Below are 26980 nucleotides of genomic sequence, written 5' to 3'. Positions count from 1 at the left end.
ATTCTAATGGACCCTTATCCTGTTACAGAAATGCGGTAGGGTAAAAAGAGACGAATCACTCCGCATCGTAATGCAGTTATTACGCAAATTCAGCTTAACATGATAAATACATGCACTATATTTAATAGCAATGTGTTGAAGCTGATCCAAACGGGACTAGTCGGATATGAAAGGTTTTTCACAATACTTCAAGACGATAGAGTTTTTTGTTCCAATGAAGTGTTTTGAATGTTGTAGCCAGAGTAAACATTTATGAATAAGTAGCATTAGCATTCAGGTACTATGAAATATAAGATATCAATATCGATGGCAGCAGTTTGCATGATGGATGTTTGATCTTGAAGTAGTGTCCGTGTTCACTGACCGAAAAGTAGCCTGGAAACTAACAAACAGTTTGGCATCATTATTACAGAAACTTTTACAAGAATTACACTACAAACAAATATGTCATGTGCCTAGCTTCTAAGAGAATTAATTTCACTCTAACGATTACCTGTACATGATTGTTTAATATCACTTATTAGAAAGATAACTATTCTTATATACATGTAATTTCCAGTGATTTCAGAAACTGAGGTTTTTCTATCTTTGACTGTAAGCAATGCCATAAGTACAACCAGTGAGTATGCGAGAAATTTCAATGAAAGTTAATGAAAAAGATGAAAGCAATTTAAGCATCTTTACACAATATTAACATATGATGCGATCACATCATTAGGTAAATTAGATCTCTGCTTAACCACTCATCCGATGAAACATGCGATCAATAGGTGCAGTGATTACTTTGAACCAACCGGACAAAGGTGGAAATGTGTTAATAGCAGATACGGCTCTATTGATATCAATATATCCTTATCCATTAAGAATGAACAGGTACGGATTCCAAATCAAACTGTACAAATGACCGAAACGGATTTATTTAGTTTGGTCGCAAAGCAGAGCAATCGCTGGATATATTAACTGTGTTGAATGTCTCCATGTACAGCAAAAATACTGGAAAGGGACTGTGATAATTTGCTTTCCTTTTCCGGCCTGATAACATAAACACTTCCAAGAGTCGTTTATCCAATGGGTGTATTATGGTCAGGTCCTGTTGAAGAAATGTAATCTGTTGTGACCTGGGCAGTATGTACGAATGATCAGACATAGAAAACAGTATCTTGGAAAGCCATGATTGAGCATTCAAGATTGGTACTACCATTGCCGAGTAACCCTCCTATCATATATGTTGAACTCATAGAATTCCAGAGAAAAGGAGGAAGAACATATGGTAGTATATATACACTCCAAGATGCAAAAGCGCCAAAAGATGAAATGCTTCGTATGAAATATATCTAGACAGTTGACAATTCAGTCTTGAGGCAAAAAGGGTAAATATCAAATTTACTACTTTATGTTCAATTTCCTGGAAATTATAACACCATAAAATGCATTCAGAATCATGGTTGAACTAGCGAATGAACATCGGTGTCCACGTTCGATATGTCAGGCAGATAAGCACTGAGCCAAATATATATTGCTCTGAGCCATTTCAATATTTCGGAAAACCACATCGTCAAGTTCCTGAATCCAAGACAATCCATATTTCGTTCATGTATGAGACGTCAAAAATATTGTCCATAAGAAGTCTTACATGTAATATATATATATATATATATATATATATATATATATATATATATATATATATATATATATACGAGGTCTGCCACTCTCTTTATTTGGGAGAACAATATTGGGAGGTGCGAGAAGAGTGATGGTATTGCTCATGCGACCTTGAACTTTTATACCAGTATACCTATTATCGTCTGAAATTTGTAACCCAAGTTTCAGATTTACTTCTGGCGCTGTTAAATACTTATATTTCATTATCAGTATGAACATTGCCTGGCAAAACAAAAGATAAACAATCCCGGATGGAGCAGATTCGTTTTCGATTCTTTTCTAATTCACCTCCCCAGCGTAGCCCGAATGAACGAGTCATCGTCATCATTTCGGAGTGGGGTCCACCGTATTTAGCATCAACTTGGGATGTTTGCCATAATATAGACAACATTTGGCTTTAAAATGACGTCACATAGCGATTTTCTTTTAGCAACGCTGGGCATGAATTTTCAAAACATGAATGCGTCATTATGGTATCGTTCGAAATAAACAGGAAGAATTCAAACATTTACAATGTCCACCATTTCAATACTAGTGTTTGCTAACATTTGCTAAATTTTGACATGTTACTTCAAGCTAAAAGTGGCATATTCCCACATATTGTCATAGAGAAAACGTCATGTGAACATGCAACCCCAAGAAAAAACCTGACTTTGTTTATGTTCCAGGTAGTTCTGAAGTCTTTTTTTAACAAAATAACAATTTCGTAAAGTACAATTATTTTAAAATTACGTTACGATAAGATATTTTTGATTAATGTTCCAGCATGGCAACAAGCTCTAGCATCCAGAGTGTCAGTGAGATACGTGATAACCTCAGTAGTTGTATTTAAGAGTGCACAGCATATTACAAGTAGCCCATTGCAAATTGGCATACTTATGTTGTTTTATTTAAATATGTACAGCATATTACAAGTAGCCCATTGCAAATTGGCATACTTATGTTGTTTTATTTAAATATGTACAGCATACTACAAGTAGCCCATTGCAAATTGGCATACTCAGTTCTTTTTTTTTAAATATTTACAGTATATTACAAGTAGCCCATTGCAAATTGGCATACCCAGTGGATTTATTTAAATATGTACAGCATATTACAAGTAGCCCATTGCAAATTGGCATGCTTATGTTGTTTTATTTAAATATGTACAGCATATTACAAGTAGCCCATTGCAAATTGGCATACTCAGTTGTTTTTTTTAAATATTTACAGTATATTACAAGTAGCCCATTGCAAATTGGCATACCCAGTGGATTTATTTAAATATGTACAGCATATTACAAGTAGCCCAAATTGGCATACTCAGTTGTTTTATTTCAATATGTACAGCATATTACAAGTAGCCCACTGCAAATTAGCATACTCAGTTGTTTTATTTAAATATGTACAGCATATTACAAGTAGCCCATTGCAAATTGGCATACTCAGTTGTTTTATTTCAATATGTACAGCATATTACAAGTAGTCCAAATCGGCATATTCAGTTGTTTTATTTAAATATGTACAGCATATTACAAATAGCCCATTGCAAATTGGCATACTCAGATGTTTTATTTAAATATGTACAGCATATTACAAGTAGCCCATTGCAAATTGGCATACTCATTTGTTTTATTTAAATATGTAAAGCATATTACAAGAAGCCAAAATTGGCATACTCAGTTATTTATTTAAATACCTACAGCAAATTACAAGTAGCCCATTGCAAATTGGCATATACAGTTGTTTTATTTAAATATGTACAGCAAATTACAAGTAGCCCATTGCATACTCAGTTCTTTTATTTAAATATGTACAGCATATTACAAGGGGCCCAAATCGGCACACCCAATTGTTTTATTTAAATATGTACAGCATATTACAAGTAGCCTTTTTCAAATTGGCATACCCAGTTGATTTTTCTTTTAAATATGTACAGCATATTACAAGAAGCCAAAATTGGCATACTCAGTTGTTTATTTAAATATGTACAGCAAATTACAAGTAGCCCCTTGCAAATTGCCATACTCAGTTGTTTTATCTAAATATGCACAGCATATTAAAAGTAGCCCATTGCAAATTGGCATACTCAGTTGTTTTATTTAAATATGCACAGCAAATTACAAGTAGCCCATTGCAAATTGGCATACTCAGTGGTTTTATTTAAATTTGTGCAGCATATTACAAGTAGCCCATTGCAAATAGGCATACTCGGTTGTTTTATTTAAATATGTACAGCATATTACAAGTAGCCCATTGCAAATTGGCATAATCAGTTGTTTTCTTTAAATATGTACAGCATATTACAAGTAGCCCCTTGCAAATTGGCATACTCAGTTGTTTTATTTAAATATGTACAGCATATTACAAGTAGCCCAAATTGGCATACTCAGTTGTTTAATTTAAATATGTACAGCAAACAACAAATAGTCCTTTGCAAATTGGCATACTCAGGTGTTTTTTTAAATATGTACAGCATATTACAAGTACCCCATTACAAATTGGAATACTCAGTGGTTTTATTTAAATATATACAGCATATTACAAGTTTCCCAAACTGGCATACGCAGTTGTTTTATTTAAATATGTATGGCATATAACAAGTAGCCCATTGCAAATTGGCATACTCAGTTGTTTTATTTAAATATGTACAGCATATTACAAGTAGCCCATTGCAAATTGGCATACTCAGTTGTTTCATTTAAATACTGTTCAGCATATTACAAGTAGCCCATTCCAAATTGGCATACTCATTTGTTTTATTTAAAAATGAACATCATATTACAAGAAGCCAGAATTGGCATACTCAGTTGTTTATTTCAATATGTACAGCATATTACAAGTAGCCCATTGCAAATTGGCATACTCAGTTGTTTTATTTAAATATGTACAGCATGTTACAAGTAGCCCAAATCGGCATACTCAGTTGTTTTATTTCAATATGTACAGCATATTACAAGTAGTCCATTGCAAATTGACATACTCAGTTCTTTTATTTAAATATGTACTGCATATTACAAGTAGCCCATTGCTAATTGGCATACTCAGTTGTTTTATTTAAATACTGTACAGCATATTACAAGTAGCCCATTGCAAATTGGCGCACTCATTTATTTTATTTAAAAATGTACATCATATTACAAGAAGCCAAAATTGGCATACTCAGTTGTTTATTTAAATATGTACAGCAAATTACAAGTAGCCCATTGCAAATTGGCATACTCAGTTGTTTTATTTCAATATGTACAGCATATTACAAGTAGTCCATTGCAAATTGGCATACTCAGTTGTTTATTTAAATATGTACAGAAAATTACAAGTAACCCATTGAAAATTGGCATGCTCAGTTGTTTTATTTCAATATATACAGCATATTACAAGTAGCCCATTGCAAATTGGCATACTCAGTTGTTTTATTTAAATATGTACAGCATGTTACAAGTAGCCTAAATCGGCATACGCAGTTGTTTTATTTCAATATGTACAGCATATTACAAGTAGTCCATTGCAAATTGGCATACTCAGTTGTTTTATTTAAAAATGTATAGCATATTACAAGTAGCCCATTGCAAATTGGCATACTCATTTCTTTTATTTAAATATCTACTGCATATTACAAGTAGCCCAAATTGGCATACTCAGTTGTTTATTTAAATATGTACAGCAAATTACAAGTTGCCCATTGCAAATTGGCATACTCAGTTGTTTTATTTAAATATGTACAGCATATTACAAGTAGCCCATTCCAAACTGGCATACTCATTTGTTTTATTTAAAAATGTACATCATATTACAAGAAGCCCATTGCAAATTGGCATACTCAGTTGTTTTATTTAAATATCTACAGCATATTACAAGTAGCCTAAATCGGCATACTCAGTTGTTTTATTTCAATATGTACAGCATATTACAAGTAGTCCATTGCAAATTGGCATACTCAATTGCTTTATTTAAATATGTATAGCATATTACAAGTAGCCCATTGCAAATTGGCATACCCAGTTGTTTTATTTAAATACGTACATCATATTACAAGAAGCCAAAATTGGCATACTCAGTTGTTTTATTTAAATATGTACAGCAAATTACAAGTAGCCCATTGCAATTTTGCATACTCAGTTGTTTTATTTAAACATGTACAGCATATTACAAGTAGCCCATTGCAAATTGGCATACTCAGTTGTTTTATTCAGATATGTACATCATATTACAAGTAGCCCAAATTGGCATACTCAGTTGTTTTATTTAAATATGTACAGCAAATTACAAGTAGCCCATTGCAAATTGGCATACCCAGTGGTTTTATTTAATTATGTACAGCATATTACAAGTAGCCCATTGCAAATTGGCATACTCATTTGTTTTATTTCAATATGTACAGCATATTACAAGTAGCCAAAATTGGCATACTCAGTTATTTATTTAAATACGTATAGCAAATTACAAGTAGCCCATTGCAAATTGGCATACTCATTTCTTTTATTTAAATATGTACAGCAAATTACAAGCAGCCCATTGCAATTTTGCATACTCAGTTGTTTTATTTATGTACAGCATGTTACAAGTAGCCCAAATCAGCATACTCTGTTGTTTTATTTCAATATGTACAGCATATTACAAGTAGTCCATTGCAAATTGGCATACTCATTTGTTTTATTTAAAAATGTACATCATATTACAAGAAGCCAAAATTGGCATACTCAGTTGTTTATTTAAATATGTACAGCAAATTACAAGTAACCCATTGCAAATTGGCATACTCAGTTGTTTTGCTTCAATATGTACAGCATATTACAAGTAGCACATTGCAAATTGGCATACTCAGTTGTTTTATTTAAATATGTACAGCATGTTACAAGTAGCCTAAATCGGCATATTCGGTTGTTTTATTTAAATATGTACAGCAAATTACAAGTAGCCCATTGCAAATTGGCATACTCAGTTGTTTTATTTAAATATGTACATCATATTACAAGTAGCCCAAATTGGCATACTCAGTTGCTTTATTTAAATATGTACAGCAAATTACAAGTAGCCCATTGCAAATTGGCATACTCAGTTGTTATATTTAAATATGTACATCATATTACAAGTAGCCCAAATTGGCATACTCAGTTGCTTTATTTAAATATGTACAGCAAATTACAAGTAGCCCATTGCAAATTGGCATACTCAGTTGTTTTATTTAAATATGTACATCATATTACAAGTAGCCCAAATTGGCATACTCAGTTGCTTTATTTAAATATGTACAGCATATTACAAGTAGCCCATTGCAAATTGGCATACTCAGTTTTTTTATTTCAATATGTACAGCATATTGCAAGTAGCCCATTGCAAATTGGCATACTCATTTGTTTTATTTAAATATGTACAGCATATTACAAGTAGCCCGTTGCAAACTGGCATGCTCAGTTATTTTTTTTAAAGATGTGCAGCATATTACAAGTAGCCCAAATCGGCATACTAGTTGTTTTATTTAAATATGCACAGCATATTACAAGTAGCCCATTGCAAATTGGCATACTCACTTGTTTTATTTAAATATGTACAGCATATTACAATTAGCCCATTGCAAATTGGCATACTCAGTTGTTTTATTTAAATATGTACAGCATATTACAAGTAGCCCAAATTGGCATACTCAATTGTTTTATTTAAATATGTACAGCATATTACAACTAGCCATTGCAAATTGGCATACTCAGTTGTTTTATTTAAATATGTACAGCATATTATAAGTAGCCCATTGCAAATTGGCATGCTCAGTTGTTTTATTTAAATATGTACATCATATTACAAGTAGCCCAAATTGGCATACTCAGTTGTTTTATTTAAATATGTACAGCAGATTACAAGTAACCCTTTGCAAATTGGCATACTCAGTTGTTTTTTTAAATATGTACATCATATTACAAGTAGCCTTTTGCAAATTGGCATGCTCTTTTGTTTTATTTCAATATGTACAGCATATTACAAGTAGCCCATTGCAAATTGGCATACTCAGTTGTTTTATTTAAATATGTACAGCATATTACAAGTAGCCCATTGCAAATTGGCATACTGAGTTGTTTTATTTAAATATGTACAGCATATTACAAGTAGCCCAAATCAGCATTCTCAGTTGTTTTATTTAAATATGTACAGCACATTACAAGTAGCCCATTGCAAATTGGCATACTCATTTGTTTTATTTAAATATGTACAGCATATTACAAGTAGCCCATTGCAAATTGGCATACCCAGTTGTTTTATTTAAATATGTACATCATGTTACAAGAAGCCAAAATTGGCATACTCAGTTGTTTTATTTAAATATGTACAGCAAATTACAAGTAGCCCTTTGCAAATTGGCATCCTCAGTGGTTTTATTTAAATATGTGCAGCATATTACAAGTAGCCCATTGCAAATAGGAATACTCGGTTGTTTTATTTAAATATGTACAGCATATTACAAGTAGCCCATTGCAAATTTTCATACTCAGATGTTTTATTTAAATATGTTCAGCATATTACAAGTAGCCCAAATTGGCATACTCAGTTGTTTTATTTAAATATGTACAGCAAATTACAAGTAGCCCTTTGCAAATTAGCATACTCAGTTGTTTTTTTTTAAATATGTACAGCATATTACAAGTAACCCATTGCAAATTGGCATACTCAGTTGTTTTATTTAAATATGTACAGCATATTACAAGTAGCCCATTGCAAATTGGCATGCTCAGTTTTTTTTTAAATATGTACAGCACAACATATTACAAGCAGCCCATTGCAAATTGGCATACTCAGTTATTTTATTTAAATATGTACAGCACATTACATGTAGCCCATTGCAAATTTGCATACTCAGTTGTTTTATTTAAATATGTACAGCATATTACAATTAGCCCATTGCAAATTGGCATACTCAGTTGTTTTATTTAAATATGTACCGCATATTACAAGTAGCCCATTTCACAACAAGAGTCCACTGAGGGGACAGAAGCTCATCCTACTAAAAAGAAATTCTAGAAATCCATGTATATATCTTCTCTTTAACTTCTAAGAGCAGAATATATCTCTAATATTCTTAAGAAGCTAAGCGCATGTTAAAATGAAAATCAGAGTCAGAGCCTATCAACTTAAAAATAATGCCAGATTCCTGAATATAAATTTGTTCATTGGAATGCACAATGTATAGTCAAATGTCTCTGGCATAAGTACAAGTCGTTGTGTTAATAAACTCAGTAAAGTACAAACGTGCAATCTAATGGGTTTAGGCTTGACCCCAAGGTCAATTAGGACAAGTTAGGTCCAGTTTTTCAATACCATTTCACAACTGTTGGTTGTCTTAGCAGATTCGTTTCTTATTCAGAACCAATTAAATACTACAAATCAACATGTTTTAGTGTAAACTTTATATCACTGCCACCATTCAAATCAACATGTTTTAGTGTAAACTTTATATCACTGCCACCATTCAGTCAACATGTTTTAGTGTAAACTTTATATCACTGCCACCATTCAAATCAACATGTTTTAGTGTAAACTTTATATCACTGCCACTATTCAATCAACATGTTTTAGTGTAAACTTTATATCACTGCCACCATTCAAATCAACATGTTTTAGTGTAAACTTTATATCACTGCTACAATTCAAGCAATGAAAATAATGTGAACAAAGTATTGATATATTGCACACAATGGTTTTATTAGTCAAGCCATTTATTCTGAATATAAAGCAGTTACGTGATATTTCAAATTTTGGGAGGTCACATTGCCATAATAGATACCATATCTGCGCCATTAGGACCGACTACATGCTATAACATATCATTTACTCGAAACCTAATGTTGATACAACCATACGTTAAGGAGGAATTCGTAGGTTTTGGAACGTACAAATAATTTTAATTATGCAATACTTGACTATCGCTATTATATAGATTATGCCTTTTCGTGCTCAGTAAACATCGTCAGTTTGATGTGAATACATCCTTCCACTGAGTGAAGAATTGTCAGTATGACACAATCCACTCATGCTTAGGGTATTCGTAGAACTGTCACCTTTTTCACAGATGATTCCATGAGGACATCAGAACGGGTTTCGGGTAGGGCATTGGAGAAGTGTGATCAGTAAACATTGCATAATCAATATTAGTTTTATCCCCTCCCCAAACAACTACATTTTAAGATCATCAACTCAATAACCATCGCCATTAGACAGCTAAATTTGTCAGTTAGGTGTGTATACTGTTAGTCTCATTAAAACTGATCAACAAAAATATGGAATGTATTCACCTTTGAGGCACAGAGCCATGCTTGTCCTCATAGACTAGTTGTATCTCTATTTGCCACATGTTGTGCCCTCATAATAGGTCCCACTAAATATGTTTGTGCTTTGTTGCTTATGAGTATGTGTAACTGGAGGAAAATGAAGTATGGAACGCGTTATTTCATCCAATGAAGAGTGATTCAGGTAGGTCCATGAGGTAGCAACGGCTCCAAAGTCATGGACTTTTAGTTTTCTTAAGGAGACCTTCCGATATGTAGGTGACTGATACAATCTCTTAATCGTGGTGATAAGCCACCGCGAGACAGAAAAAGAAATGTCTCTGAAGCCCATATGAGGAAGCAAACGACTTTTCCTACCCTTCGTTTTTGTTTAGTGTTTCTTAGATTGCCAGAATTCGATTTATCAGATCCTGTGGAAGAATGACTAAATTCTGGTTCATCCGGGAGTTCAATTCCACGTAAACGAAGTCCTGAGACGTAAGAAGTTCCGACATCTCGAAATTAGGCAGAATATCCATTCGAGTTACTGGGGGCCCTGAGTGGCCGAGTGTTCTAAAGCGCTATTCGTTACGGATCACTGCCATCTCACCTCTGTCTGCGTGGGTTCGAGTCTACGATTCAGCCAATGTGGGTATGTGAGAAAGCTTGCCAGTAGCTTCTCGTGGGTCGGTGGTTCTTTCTGAGGTTTTCCCGGGTTCTTCCTCCACCATTAATACTGGCCGCCATGTATAGCCTATCGTGTGCTGATAAATGGCGTTAAACCCCACAACAACAACAACAATTGAAAGAAATGTATGTAGGATGGCATCATCTTCCCATAATTTTGACAAATGTATAGTTTAGAAATTATGTTGAAAGAAGTACTGACTAAATATGATATTTTGTTCTGGCTAGTGTTTGCCAAGACTTCTGCGGGAATGGTATATCACCTACTGCGTCCTCTTCCAAACCGGATGCAACAGATAGAAACGGCAGATCCGCCTAAATAAAAAAAGAAGCATTTGAAAATAATTTGTCTTGATACTCGTACAGTGCGAATGTATTGTTTTGAAGCAAACCGCTAAGTATTCCATAACAAGCTTTACGTAAGAAGAAGAAGAAATATCAGGCCATTTAGACTGACATTTTGCCTAGGATCATATGGTAAGTTTATCAAATCTAGTTCACTAAATTGATCAAATGTATGTATCAGGGAAGTGGATGCAAAGTTATACACTAACCAATGATAAATGTAGGTCACAGATATTTCAAATTAACAAAAACTAGATTTATTGTAATAAATTTGGAGTAAGCGCATTTGGTTATAGCGCCCTGTTTTATGAATTCTTAGATTTTTGTGATTACTTGTTTGATTATTGGAATTCGGTCCAATGGAAATATTTCGTAGCCCGAAATAATTAGCCAATTACTGAAGCAAGCTTCACGGAGTGAAGTGTTAGTAAGTTTCCATGATGACCTGGTTTACTATAGATGGATTCAGGTCACAGCAACATCAGTGTCCCGATAATTCCATTGTCCCTATTAAAATCAAGTGGTGTACATTGGCTGTGTGACTGTAGGTGCAGTATTTATGTAAGGAGACTGGTAAATTATACAATGGAATAAACAAGAAGGGACTGTTCGTCGTCGGCAGATACCGTTAATGTTGCCATGGTGGCAAATGTGATGCTATTTTACAGGCGAAATGTGGCTCTTAAAATGATTTGACTGGCCTAAAGTGGCGTAGTAAAAATAGTTCCCTATGGTAGGGGAAGTTTTATAATTTTACGGCGTGAAATGCTGACAGGACGGAAAGTTGATGAAGAGAAACTATGCAGATGTGCGGTTAACAGACAATTGGAAAGTTGTGAGATCTGTGGTCTTGTATTGATTAGAGTAAAATTATTTATAGAATGGACACGTTGGGCTTTCTAATATACAACAGAAGTTGTATGGAAGTCTTTGGAAATTTGGGGAAAACTTATGACTTCTAGCGGAATCACGCCAGGGTCTAAAACCGCTCGATCAAGCAAATACCCCTTGTTTGTAACATTATTGACAACACCATATAACACAAATAAATGTGTTGTCAAACAATGTAAATACTTTTCATACCGTAATTGATACCACTGATAATTCAAGAAATAATCATATAAACTGACACTAATCAAGTCGCCTCAATTGCCTTTTCATAGGAATACCAATATTTTAACTATCGCTACACATGTCTAAACTAAATCAAACAGAAGAACTTTCATGCGTTTGGGAAAATTTTCTGGTGATGCAAGATGTCAGTGGCCATGTGGCTACTAACCTGAGGAATGTAGACGTAAGTAATATCAGACTGATATACAAACAACAGATTAAAATAACGATATGAAAGATGTATGAAAGTTTAAGAAAGAAGCTGACTCGATAGTGACCATAACTTAACGTAAAGATGTATACATTCTTTCTCGGATACGTCAGATTCCATAGTTGTTACAAGATCCAGAAGACTTTACATCTTAAACAAGATTCTTCGTGTCTCGTTGTTAGACAGGATTAGAAATATTTCATCAGTGGTCTCGATACCCTCAACGGGTTGCTTGATCTCTAACAGTCCTCAGTATATCGACTGTTTCAAAAATAATAACTCCTTTCTTACTCCTTTCAGGCGAGTTTCAAATGCCCGAAGTGCGGTTTATTCCCTTGTTGGCAGATCGACCGACATACCGCGACTAAAATTCAAGTGCCTACAGTATGTATTATCTGGAACATGTATTATCTTTAAATGAGACTGCGCAAGACATGCGCGTATACATTGTTTTTAAAAATCTTGTTCAGGTTTTGTTTTGGGTAGGTGCCTGTATTTATTAGATTGGAAAAAATGGGTATTTCCACCTTTCTTCATGTGGACCAATGGTTTTTATTCCGGTATCAATTTATATTCATTACCATTTGTTTTAAAACTAGGTTATTAATTCAAATAGATTATCAAGGTGGCAATTGATAAAATGCGTCTATATCTACTACTTACACATCTTAGGTAAGGTACAAGTGGTTATAAGGCCATATCGTACTCAGAGGTACTATCTTTTCTTTTATATACCCTATATCTGGCGCATCTCGCATTCGTATTCAATTGCCGCGAATAATTTCTTGTCATTACTCCAGACATAATATGTTGCCGGCATTGGGGTGCTTTGAATTCAACATTCACAAAATCAAAGTGCTCAACGACTATATGTCAAAAATACGTATATAATTTATACAGTCTGAATACATAAAAACAACAAGTTAGGATATATTTGGTATACTTATGGCGCATGCATTTGCCTTAAACCTTTAGCATAGAGAGAGAGAGGAAGAATAGATTTGTATAGTATAAGCATTTCTATACTATTCATAGGTCTATGAAGGCAATGTAGAGAAGGCGTTTGACCTGGTCAGTCGGAGTGGACTCTTCAGACTCTTGCAGAAGATTGACTGCCCCCACGTCTACTTGCTGTCCTCATGTCGTTCCACGAAAACATGCACAGCACAGTGTGCTTCAATAGCGCAACATCGGAGGCCTTCCCAGTCATCAGCGGAGTCAAACAAGGCTGTGTGCTTGCGCCGGAGCTCATCGCCATATTCTTCTCCATGCTTCTCCAGTACGCCTTCACGGACTGCAGCGAGGGAGTGTACATCCATACCAGGGCTGACGGCAAGCTGTTCAGCATCGCCCGTCTCCGTGCTAAGACTAAAATCACAGAGGTACTCATCCATGAATTGCTCTTCGCCGACGATGCTGCCTTGACATCACACACGGAAGATGGACCACAGCAGCTGGTACGCCGCCTCTCCCACGATTACAAGGAATTTGGACAGACCATCAGTTTGAAGAAAACGAATGTCATGACGCAGAACGCAGACACCCCTCCCTCTGTCACCATCGATGGGTACAACTTGGAAGTTGTCGAGAACTTCACATACCTCGGGTCCAACATCTCCAGCTCACTCTCCATTGATTCTGAGGTGAACGGCAGGATTGCCAAGGCAGCAGCAGTGATGGCCAGACTTAGCCAGAGGGTATGGAACAACCCCAATCTTACCGAGAAGACCAAACTGCGCGTCTACCAAGCCTGCGTGCTCAGCTCACTCCTCTTCAGCAGAGAAACATGGACCACCTATGCAAGACACGAGAGGAAACTCAATAGCTTCCACCTTAGATGTCTGCGGCGCATTCTGCACATCCAGTGGCAGGAAAAAGTACCCAACACAGAGGTTCTAGAACGCGCCAACATCAACAGCATGTTCTCCATTCTCAGCGAGAGGCGCCTTCGCTGGCTCGACCATGTCAAAAGAATGGAGCTAGGCCGCATTCCCAAGGACCTGTTATATGTGGAGTTAGCAGAAGGTGCACGACGACTGGACGACCACGTCTGCGCTACAAAGATGTTTGCAAGAAGGACATGAAGACTGCCAACATCAATGTCAACAACTGGGAGAGCTGTGCTAACAACCGTTCCACCTGGCGTCTAGTTGTCAGGCAGGGAGTTCAAAACGCAGAAGAAGACAGGAAAAGAAAACAAGCTGAAAACAGAGCTAGAAAAAAGGATAAACAAAAGCTTACTCTGGAGCTACACCATCGTCTCCCGTAGACGGACGGATGCCAAGATACTATTCATAAGATGTCACGGAAAATTTAAACACAAACTTAGTAACTATTATCATGTTACGACTCTGAGGACTTCAACTAAATATATATGGCCGGCATTCAAGAGTACAGCAATAAAGCGTCTGGTTACTATCGTTGAAATTCAACGCAAAACTTTCAAAATGTTGATGATTTTACCCTCGTCAAAAAATACGACAAGATCTCTTTTCTAATTATTTTGCCTCTCTTGGAATCTTCCTGACCGAACGTAGGCAACGTTGTCAGTCCGTGTAAACGGAGTCGACAGTTACATAAAGACGGTAGTCATCAGTCGGTTGTTCAGATAAAAGTATCAGGTGAAAAATTTTCAAATAGCTTTGCTTGTATGTTTTGCGTTGGAAACACTACTTAGTGTGTGGGTCTCAACATCAAAGCAAGCATCGGGATTCTCAGACACTCGAATCCTATTTGGATTTTGAAAATAGTACTCGCGTTATATTTAACTTTAGAAAAAAATATAGCCATGGGGAAGCGACCCAACATTAACAAATCACACAAATCACTGGTCCCGCAAGACTATCCTGAAATCAATGTAAAATAAGGAATATTGGTACATTTTGCATAAAACGTGCATTTCATTAACAAGGAATAAAGCATCTGGTGCGAGAGTATCTACGCCTATATGAGGTTTACACGTACAGGTTCCTATGGGGGTTGGACATCGAACACTAGTGGTGGCAGAGCATCCTAACCCAAAATGCAAGCAGCAAGGATTAAGTACGATTGATCTATTGGAACAAAAGACAAAAGTTCCCCCTTGTGTGCTCACAGCACGACTGCTACTACAATGACGGCGTCATATTTGGCTTAAACGCCTATAATGATAACATTTCTTTTAGGGTTTGTAGAATCCAGTTCACTCGACTAGCCGACAGAAAAGAGTTATACTTGGAGAGAAGCTCTACGCCATAACAGTAATCGGCCAGAAAGAAAACAAAAATCACTGAAACGGTAAACAGATTGTATCATAATTGTAACAAACACTAAGTTGGTTTCCAGATTTGAATACATTAGGAATGCTGACATTTTCTTTGGCATTGTCTTCGTCCTGCCGGTAAATTATGGCGACAGGTTAGAGGTGCCTCTCCTTAGGAGAAGCGAATGCCCCAACCAGAGGCGGCGTTAGGAGTACGCGGATCCTAGGGCCGACCATGACCGTCCGGGGCGATTATATGTTACTGCAGACACTTATTATGTCTAGACTAGATCAACTTTCGCGATTTGGCGGAGAATATAGCTTGACAAACTCATAAGGACGACCTTAGGCCTGAAGTGCGGAACCGCCTCAAGAGCGTGGCCTGGGGCGGTCGCCCCACTTGCCAACCCCAAACGCCATTCATGGCCCCCACCCCTTCCAGATCCATTACACTTTTATATCAAGCTGCTTATAGAGGAATTATAATGTCACTATATTCAGAAGTCCAAAACCCACAAGATTTGCGTCTTCAAAAGATCTGCGAGGTTGCAACCCCAACCCCCCCCCCCCCCCCTTTACGGTCATTGGGTTGAAGAGCGGCTTGATGTACAAAAACAGCAGAAGAGTGTAATTAATGTGATGGATAAAGCTCACACCGCACTGGCAACATTATCGCTGGGCACTAGCGTGTCGGGATTGGTCTCTTGTCGACACTCGTTTTTGCCCCGCTGGTTACAGTCTTGGCGACTATCCATAAAAGTTAAAATGCATGATGACATAAAAAAAACACTCTTATATAGGTCTGAGTCGAACCAGGACCAAACAAAAAAGAGCTACTCGTTTAAAAGTATAAATATGCACGTAAGTGGCGTGATGCAGTACTAAATCTCAGAGGAAATCGAAAAATTAACCTTGCAAAATGATGCCACGCAGACATTTGAAAGCTTTTTGAATTAACGGAAATTCTGAGTTTCATATTCAGAGCCTTCTTACTCTTTATGATGCACTACTTGACAACGCCATCTCTAAAACGAAAGTTCCATTTTGCCCTAAATCAATACAGAGAGATTTCCAAAGAGCTGTTTGTATAAAAAAAAACTTATGCGGGCACCAACTAATGTAAATTTTAAATTAAAAAAAATGTTTTCCGCCGGTCTCAGGGAGGAGGATGTGTGGTCCTGACATGTCTAACAACCACGTTTTGTCCTTTGTTGTTTGTCCGACACTGTAGATAGGCTGGATCCTCAACTGTTTCTCTACCCAACTGACAGTCGTTCAGATGGGGTCGTCTAACCTTATGTCAGAGGTTTCCTAGCCGGCTGTGGCTAAATGTCACTGACATCTACCACCTCGATATAGAACAATATAAATCGATACGTTTTTGTTTTTAATATAACAACTATACACATATCAAGTTCTGCTCTCGAGCCAAACACGGTTAAATTCAATTTACTGAATTTTTTCAGATTAGGAATACAGATAAGACATGACAAACAATAAGCATAAGCGTGAAATTTGATAGCTTTACAAAATTCCAAAGAGATAATTATTGACATTTCTTCATAATACAATTGACGAAAGATCAATAGCGTACATATCGATTAAAATACATACTTGCGCCTTGTATATAACGCAAGTATCGATTCATTTTTTAACTTTGGCAAAGAGTTTAGGAGTGTGGACACCTTGCGTAACGAACAAAATTGTGTTGCACTCAAGGCGATATACAAGACATAAATAATTTTTGTTAAACATACGTAACTATTGTATGAATCTGTTTGCTACCACTTTCTTCCACTACCCCTTCCGTCCCACAAGCAGATCTTTTATTATATAACTTTCATCTGCTCAAACCTAAACTTGGAATGGTTCCCTAACATAAATGTTTTACCAAGTTCTCAGTTCGGCCAAACGGTATTCGCACTACAAAATTCATTCAAGAAAAGTAAATATATTCAATGGAAATATTCACAAAGAACACGGTTTCCTTGGTGGTGAAATATTTATTTAAAATGCCACGAAACGTTTCCATAGTCGGTGCTAACTGTAGCAAGAATGAGAAAATCACATAATAGATGCGGGTGTTTATAACATTAGATTTAGCAAATTTCGACATGGTATCACCGTTCACTATCATGAAATTAAGTTCAGTAGATATCATTGAATAATTCAGATGTAACATTGCTGTAAACATATTAAATCCAAACAATATACCTCAGATAGAAAGAAAATCATACATTTTTACTACTGGTTTATCATGAGATGTTTACTGTTTGGTGTTCCGGATTGGTAATATACCTTTTGTCCAGCTTGTACTTGGTCTAAGCTAACTAGGCTGCTAGTTCGCGCAGTGAAAGTCAATTCGTTCTTACCACAGCCATGTGTTTAACTGATGACGTTTTTAATATTTCAACCGAGTGAAACTTTTTTTAATTGTAGCATGATCTCATTGAACAGTAGGTGGTCATAGAGAGATACCTGTATGTATTTGATACAATTTTGCTTTTTGAATAACTTCAAACGATTTGCCGTACACATTATTGTGAGGAAGATATGATATTTGTTTGCTTATCAGTACGCAGTTATTGGACGCTATGAAAATTGTAAAATATTATTTCAAAATTGAAAATTTTGGATTCAAAATAAATGTTTGTGCTATAGCCAGAATATGGAAGAAATACCATAGTTGAGTATTAAATGCGGTGTCATTCATTGTTATCTTAGTGTAGGCCCACAGTGTTAAGCAGATTTTCCTTGAGCTGTAGCCAGTTTGCCCACCACGTAAAGTACTGGTAGTAGGCTTGTAATAGTTCTAATTTTATTAAAATTTCTCGTGTCAGTGTTAATTGGATTTAACACAACACAGACACACACAAAAAAAAAACATTTTTAGATCTGGAGAACGCCTTAACTTACATGTACGATATTTTTCAACCCAATGGTGTAAGGGAGGTAACACAGTGTACACTCGGAGACGTTTATAGGAATGAAATGCTGATAACATTCAAGAATAGGAACCAGTCGAGAAATAAGTAAACATAAAATAGAGTATATGGAATTAATACTTCTAGTTCAGTACCCACGAATGTAGTTCTAGTCTATTTTTAGAACATTTTTTCCTCTCTCATTGTGCTGGTGATAGAAGAGTTTTATTTATGCATTTTTGGTAGGGATTTAAAGGTAACTGTTTATTCTTTATAATATGAGCTCAGGCTGTTGTTGTCTGTGTGTATTTCGGCGACAGTGCACAGTGAGTAATAAGGCCTTTGTGATGATCCGAAAGTGAAATCTGTGTTCTGTTTACATGCTTCTATGTTGACAGTCCAGCATCTCAAAAAAGAGCAGGTCAACCTTTGACGAGAACTTCACCGTGAAGTCATCTTTGAAGGTATTTTAGATCAACATATGATTTGTATTGATTGTCACATAGTGGAAAGGTCAGTACTGAGAAAGAAATGTAGAGAACATGTAGCAAAATTGTGTTCTTTGCCCATATATGCGTTTGGCGGCCATGATTGGTTAGTAATAATAATAATAATAGTAAAATGTTAGTGAAAAGAATCTTTTCAGAGTTTATCCTAGCTGTAACTGCAAAAATAGAGACAATATTTTATTGATAGCATTCGATTCCTTGATACTTAATTTCAAACACATGTAGATTCATAAAATGCCTCTACTCACATGACTTTCTCCACAACAACGCTTGCATCAAGAATATGTATATGCTGCTAAATATTAGTTTGATTACGAACATTCAAAAATATTAAGTTTTTGAATTTTTAACATCATGATGTTTAAATAGGTTTAATATGGGAGCTGAATTAGTACCCTGAATCCTATACCATGTGTTGGTAAAATGTACAACATAACTTCTGATATTACTGTATAATTTCCTATTTTGACACACATACACCCTACCATTTTCAAAGCAGAAGACACGAACCTATGAGCACGAGCCTTGTGTTTATAAATTCACAAATAAACTCAATCTGCAATTTAGTTTAGGTTTATTTTGAGTTAGGCTTGAAAATGGGTTGGCTTCGTTAAGAACTGTATGTCGTCGTCGGATGCCTTTGGTGGTCAAATACTTATCTGAGGCTACAAATGAACAAACAGTTTGGTTTACGTATTTACGCATGTATCACAACTATTTTTCCCTATATTGTCTCCACGATTGTTTCTCAGTACTGAACGTTCTACTGTGCCCAAATCCTGATAAATCACAAGTTAATCTAAGTATCTTCAAAGAAGAACTCAGGGTAAAATGATTGTCATAGGTTATCCGGCAATTTTTGAGAGGCTGGTTTGTAAACCAGCTCTATTTGTAGTTGTTACATAAAAACTTCCGGTTCTTTCATTTCCGTTTCGCTGGCTAGTATGGGATATTAATAGTGATAAAGAACATGATATATATATATATATATATATATATATATATATATATATATATATATATATATATATATATATATATATATGCTATATATGCTATATATATATATATACACACACACAAACACGCACAACGGAATGCTATAGTACCGTAGGTTTCAATTTGTGATCGGCGAATAAGTAAATTGAAAGCACAGCCTTTCAAGATATTATGTACGGCTATTTGTTGTTCTGTGTCCTATATTAAAATGCAGTTCATTTCCAGTTCAAATCAGATGGCTACAGGAAACGACCGATAAACAGGCGCCATGTAGATTTTAGGTTATGCAAAGGGAGTTACTGATATTGTGGTAATACTGAACAACTATATTTTTACGATGCTATATACTTGTCCTAATGTTGAGAACTTGATTTAGGCATATATGTTGCACAAAGTGTAAATCAGCTTTAAAAAATCCGGTGACCTAAGTTGTTACAGCTTCCGCCTCAGATGCAGGAGGTCGCGGGTTTGATCCCCCAGCCGAGTCATACCAAAGACTCATAAACATGGTACTAGCAGCTGCCTCTCTTGGCACTGAGCAATAGGAGGTTAGTGTTAAGACTGGTCGACCTGATCTCAGGATAATGTACCTGGGTGGGACATCATGCTACATGTCTGCGGCACGATGCCCCAGCGCTAGACATCACTATAAACTGTCACACTGCAGACATCGTCGCGATATGACTGACAAATTGTTAATGCTGTGTTAAAAATCCAAATCACAACGACACACGGACACCACAGATTTGGAACTCTCGCTCCTTGACAAATACAATAATCATGTGATCTCACTCTTGCATAACATCATTGGACATTATCAGACGACAGACTGATTAACCGATTTGTTACAGTATGGCAATTTGAAGAGGATATAGATTCTATTTTACATAAAATAAAATGTTGACATTAGCTCCATATTAAATACTCGTTGGACTTAATAAAGTTCGCGCGAACTGGGCATGCTCGGTTCCTTTAGTGTAAGTGTGTTAGTTACACTTCTGGCAACTAAGGCATTAAACTAATGAGTTGTATTGAAACTTTGTCATGATTATTCACATATTTTATGTTTCTGTCATTTCAGATTAATGTCTGGACTTGGATTATAAACGGTCTATTGTTAAATGTGCACAAAGCGAAATAACATGATTTCCGGAAATGTTTTGTAAAAGATGAAGAATCTAAATTACAGGAAAGTGTAGTACAATTGTGCATTTTCTTGGAAAGGAATATATTACATCAATCCCTGTCTACCATTAGTAATGGTAGTTTAATCATTAAGTGTTGGCTTGGCGGCCCAGAGGATATGCTGATGTGTATAAACGCGAATAAACATCCGGTTGTCTTGAGAGAGTCGATGGGATTGGTGTCACCCTATGAGTGCTGCCCTACTTTCATGAAGACAATGGTTACAAAATGATTTGCAAAACTGTTAAGCGGTGATCAAAGAAAGAAAATATATCATTGTATCTTTTTCAAAATCTTTCATATCTATAGAGAATGAGTGCTAAGTATATTTGTCGTATTTCTCATCACTTTCGTTCCTACCAATGATTTGTTGCGTTGACTAAATTAATTAATGATCCTAAGATAATCGGAGAATATTGAGATATCTGTCTCCCCCACACCTCCGGACCAATTTCTTTAACTGATAATTTCAACATGGCATCATCACTGGTATTCAACCAATCAAATACCGATATCTCACTCAGCTGAGTAGGTGATTGACTCATTTTTTACTCTTTTAAACATTTTTCTCTGATAGCAAAGAAAATTGTTCTAGCTTACTTTTTTGGTCTAAAACTCAATATTTATCATCAATAACATGTTGAAATGTACTCCCCAGATTTTTGCAAGATTCGTTTTGAAAAATTATATGATGACTAAATTAGACACTTGTAAGGCATGATGAAGGATAAGACGTGAGTAAACCAAACGTTTTCCCTTACCGGAGCCGGGCGTGAAGCTTGTTGTCGAAATTATCAATAGGAAGAAATTATTCATTTCTTGAACTCGTTTCTTAACAACATTGCTAAAGGCGCATTCAAGAACCGTGCAATCTAGAAGACACGTTCTGTTACATACAGAAACAAAATTGGAATAATTTCGCAGCAGCACTAAATGTTGACTGTGATTTCCAATATTCAAAATATTAGTAATAAATTATTGAACTACGTTAAACGAGAACAAAACTTGTAAATGTACTCTAGCTCGGTCAGCCATTACCTTTAGAAGACCGAAAAAAGTCACAAGTGCATGATGTCCATACAATCTTAACAAAAGGCATATATGCTTTCGTTTTCTTTTCTCTGTGCATTTTGAATACTAATAGACCCGATAATGACTTTGGTACCTATATAACTGGTGTTTCATTTTGATCCGATCATATAAGATCATGACCAATGTTACGTCTGGGTAAAATAATTAATTTCGTTTGGGACCTTGTTAGTAATTACTTCGGAATAATACATTTTTTTAAAATCCAATTAAACAGGATAGTGTTCTCTTTTAAAGTTTTATTAATTCAAATTTTCGATCGTAAACTCTTGCCAGAAATATTAGTGTCATACCGACAAATTAAAAATAACTGGCTGACTGAAAGAGAAATGTACGAATAATTAATGTTTTAGCCATGTACACCGTCAACATGCCTACGTGTAAGTAGTCTACAGGCACAAACGTAACGTATCGACGGATTCAATTGGAGCATTGAGTTCGCGTAGATGTCTCGCACGTAACGAAACTGGTTTATAGAACTAAGGATCACCCACGTTTCAGATGAACATATGTTTAACATCACACAATGACACAGTACAACATTATTTTACATATAATGACTGGAATAGATTAATATTAATCAAGCGGAGTTTGTGCAAATTTAATTTTCAAAAGTTTCGATTTCGCATTTTTTTAATTACCACAGTGTTGGTTTTTTTTGGGGGGTTCTTTTTGTGTGTTTTTTTTTTTTCATTCTGATGCTAAGCTAGGCTCTGTGATGGAAATGTTTAACGACTGTATTGAACACATACGGAATCTAGAACAGTGATAAGTACAAACATTACCTAATTAAGTAACTTGCTTCGAGATGCGAGGTACAAACCATCATAAAGTCTTTCATTCTACAACTCTCACATTATATCAATTATTACAAAGCAAACTACAAAAATGAGTAACCAGTTTGAACAAGTGATCTTTATCTGGATTCGGGACTTTTTTTTAAGATAACATACATTACAAGCCTAATTTCCCATCGAATTCAAATAAGTATTTGTGACCAAACATATATGTATAATCAAGAGCTGAAACAGTCATAATTGTTGGATATTTTGTTATAGTAAGAAAGGTATAAAAACAAATTAACGTACTCATTTTTTTAGTTGATTAAAATTCAAGACTGAACATGATCTACATATTGGATTATTGTTTTTATTGTTTATAAACTCCTATATCTTAATGACCCTTGGTAAGCATGGACAGAAACACAGACTGATGACAATTTATACTTACCCTTGGTAAGCATGGACAGAAACACTGATGACAATTTATACTTACCCTTGTTAAGCATTGACAGAAACACAGACTAATGACTATTTATGCTTACCCTTGGTAAGCATGGACAGAAACACGGACTGATGACAATTTATACCTACCCTTGTTAAGCATGGACAGAAACACAGACTGATGACAATTTATACTTACCCTTGTTAAGCATGGACAGAAACACAGACTGATGACAATTTATACTTACCCTTGTTAAGCATCAACAGAAACACAGACTGATTACAAGGTATGCTTACCCGTGTTAAGTATGGACAGAAACACAGACTGATGACAATTTATACTTACCCTTGTTAAGCATGGACAGAAACACAGACTGATGACAATTTATACTTACCCTGGTTGAAGATACTCTAAATGTGTGTTAACTATATTTTTTGCTTCGAAGGTACCAATATATTACATATAGAAGTTCCAATGTCGTCATATATCAATAACTTGTTTGCATCTGCCTCACAAATATAAATGTTTTAAAACAATTACAAATTCACTATATAAACTCAATGTATTTGACCTGTTACTATATTTCACTCATATTCGACCTTTACTTCAAAATGCCGACTTCTTTTTGGGATTGCAATATGGTTGAGAAGGCTCTCAAATTAGCATGAATAGCTGTGACTGGTCTTAGAAGAAGTGAATCTACCCACACTATATATAAGGAAACCGGCTGGCCTTCATTAGCAGACCGGCGTAAAATTTCACAAGCTTTGCTGTTTTCATAAAATTGTTTCTTGCGATGACATTGACAATTTCATTATTATATTTAGGTTGCGGTTTGTCTGTGAATGAAATTTAGCATTTCTAACTTAAATAAAAGAAACCAAGCGTTTTATGTAACTGTTTATAAATTGTCATATATTTAAGGCCCTTCAAGTTCTCTAGAATCGATAGTCACAAACAAACATTTCTTGCGCTCCAACCATAGTAAAATTCTCGCTATCTCGCACTCTCTCTCTCTCTCTCTCTCTCTCTCTTGAAATTCAGCCTTTCGTTAAAAATATCTTATTGAAATATTCGTTTTTCCGCCATCAATGTAGAATGTGCAACGTGGATACTGTGCAACGTATTCTAGGGAATCTGGGGGGGGGGGATATGATGTGAAAGCTTGAAGCCCAATCCTATTGTAACAGTCGTCTAAGCTTACTGCACACATCTGCAGCATTTATTTGAGATCTATTGAATTTCTTTACTAGACATTTGTCTCTGGTGTGACATGGGGTTAGAGTCATTTGCATTAATGTACATTTAATTTTCTACTACCAGTATATAAATAAAAACGCACCCAGATTAAACAAGAAAAACGAGATTTGCTCAAGAAATATTGGACCCACCTATGAAAATAAGGATTCCACTTAAAAGCACATTCTTTTTAAAAATACAAATATCAATCCTTTTCTGTTTTTTTGGGTCGTTGTATCTAGAGCTCTGAACCGTAAATACTTGTTTATATAACTCTTGAGAAGAAAAAGCAGACCTTTTCAATTTTAATATTATTTTAATGTTCTATCCATGCAAAGATTGGCAGCTCAGCTTGTAAAAAGTAATGGAAAAAGCACATTTTTTGGTTTTTATGCTTGCCTGCGACAAATAGTCGCCATTTTTGCGCAGTCTTCTGAGTTTACTCTGAAATTACACAGACCATTGAAAACACAAAAATTGTAATAGGAAAATATTTATAGGTACAGCAATACCTCGAACATTCGCGAGGTTAGGTTCCAGAACCAGTCGCGGATCAGGAGGAATCGCGAATGTTTGGTACGAGTCACTAAAAATGCCAATAAATGCTTATTTCTAGGTTTTAAACCCTAAATATGACCCAAATCATGCTCCCAAAGCACTTTAATTTCATTTAAAAGTTAGCTTAATACATTACCCTTTAAAAGAGAAATAAATGGTTGACGTAAAAATAGAGTACAGTATCGCCTAATGGGTATTTGCCACACTAGCGCATTTACAGTACGGTACATGTATACTGATATTACCCCTATACTAATTCATTGGCTGCCGTTTTCTTTTGCACTCACAGTAAGGTAAAAAACCAAGTAACGAATGGGACTGTAAACTTAATGACTGACGTTTTCTTTGTCATTGTCAGGAAGGTAAACTAGGTGAACTTCATATGTCACAGAAGTCATATAACGAAGGTACAATTCAATAAAATAAAGAAAACATGTACGTAGAGGGTACCAATGAAAATTTCGCGAATCCGTGAATTCGCGAATCCAGAAACGCGAATGCACGAGGCATTACTGTAAATACATTTGTATGGCAAAATATTAACGATTTTTCGGATGGATATACTGCACGACTTTGGGTGTGCAGTAAATATATCAGACAAGACGAGTTCATATTTTTCCACATAAATGCAGCAACCTTTTTATTATATGCTAAAAATTATTATTCTACTTTATGCTAAATTATATGAACAAAATACACTACAAAAAACAAAGTAACTTAATTTATGCTGTATTCGAAACTAAATACACAAGCGCAGATTCATCAGTACACAACAACATTGTTAATGCGCAAATAACTCTGTCCAGATAAATTTGAACTTAATTTGATTTAATTTATATTTCATTTAATTTAATCGTCTGTTTGTAAGTTTTAAAAAATTTTATTTTTAATTTCATTACATGTCAATGTAATGTAATTTTGTTTACTAGGAATTTGATATTTTTTCCAGAAAATTCAGTTTGGCCTGACTCTTTTCGTGGACGACTAATAATAGAAACACAGTTTCTATTTTTTACCTAGTTTCTGACCTTGATTGAGGGTCAAGTAAACAACTTTATTTAATTCATTTTTAATGTGTGAATGATAACAGTGAAATCGAGTCTGTACTGGACTACATGCCATTAGATGTGTAGATACCTTCTAAATCATTCTAGAATGTGATCACGTGGCCCTCATTCGGGAATCTGTTTTGCGTCTCAAGTTACTGTATAACATTTGTTTATAGAGATTTTGAGTTATATGTTAATATTTTATTCAAATTATTTTGATTCTAAAAGATTAATTCTTTTTCGTGGAAATAAATGCGTGCTCGTACAGAATTCTTGAACAAAGACATTTATTTAAATTTTATTCGGAAATTCAGACACCAGAATATTGCTTGTGGATTTAAAAAGAATTGTAGACACATCTGTACAATAAAGGCTACAAAGTCTTCCATTTTGGATTTTTCGTCTGAACTCGAACTTGAATTCATTAAAACTTTTCATTACTAGGACTTCTAAAATTTAATTCGTGGAATATTCTTGGATTATTTTTGGATTTGATTCTTACAACCGTAAGTTCTTATTTTTTCATTTTTACAGTGCTTTTCCAGAGGAATAAATTATTTGTTATATTTTTCAAAGCTTGTTGTTTTCACTCTTTCTTTTGTTACCGTTTATTAGAGCCTAAACACGTAACATAAGAATATAAATAACTACCTTTCCTAATTCTTTGTACTCCTGCATCTATTAAAACGTTATCCGTGCGTTTAATTA

This window comes from Sinohyriopsis cumingii, chromosome 11, assembly GCF_028554795.1.
Source record: "Sinohyriopsis cumingii isolate HCF-2022 chromosome 11, ASM2855479v2, whole genome shotgun sequence".
In the NCBI taxonomy this organism is placed as follows: Eukaryota; Metazoa; Mollusca; class Bivalvia; order Unionida; family Unionidae; genus Sinohyriopsis; species Sinohyriopsis cumingii.
This window is presented reverse-complemented; position numbering follows the sequence as displayed.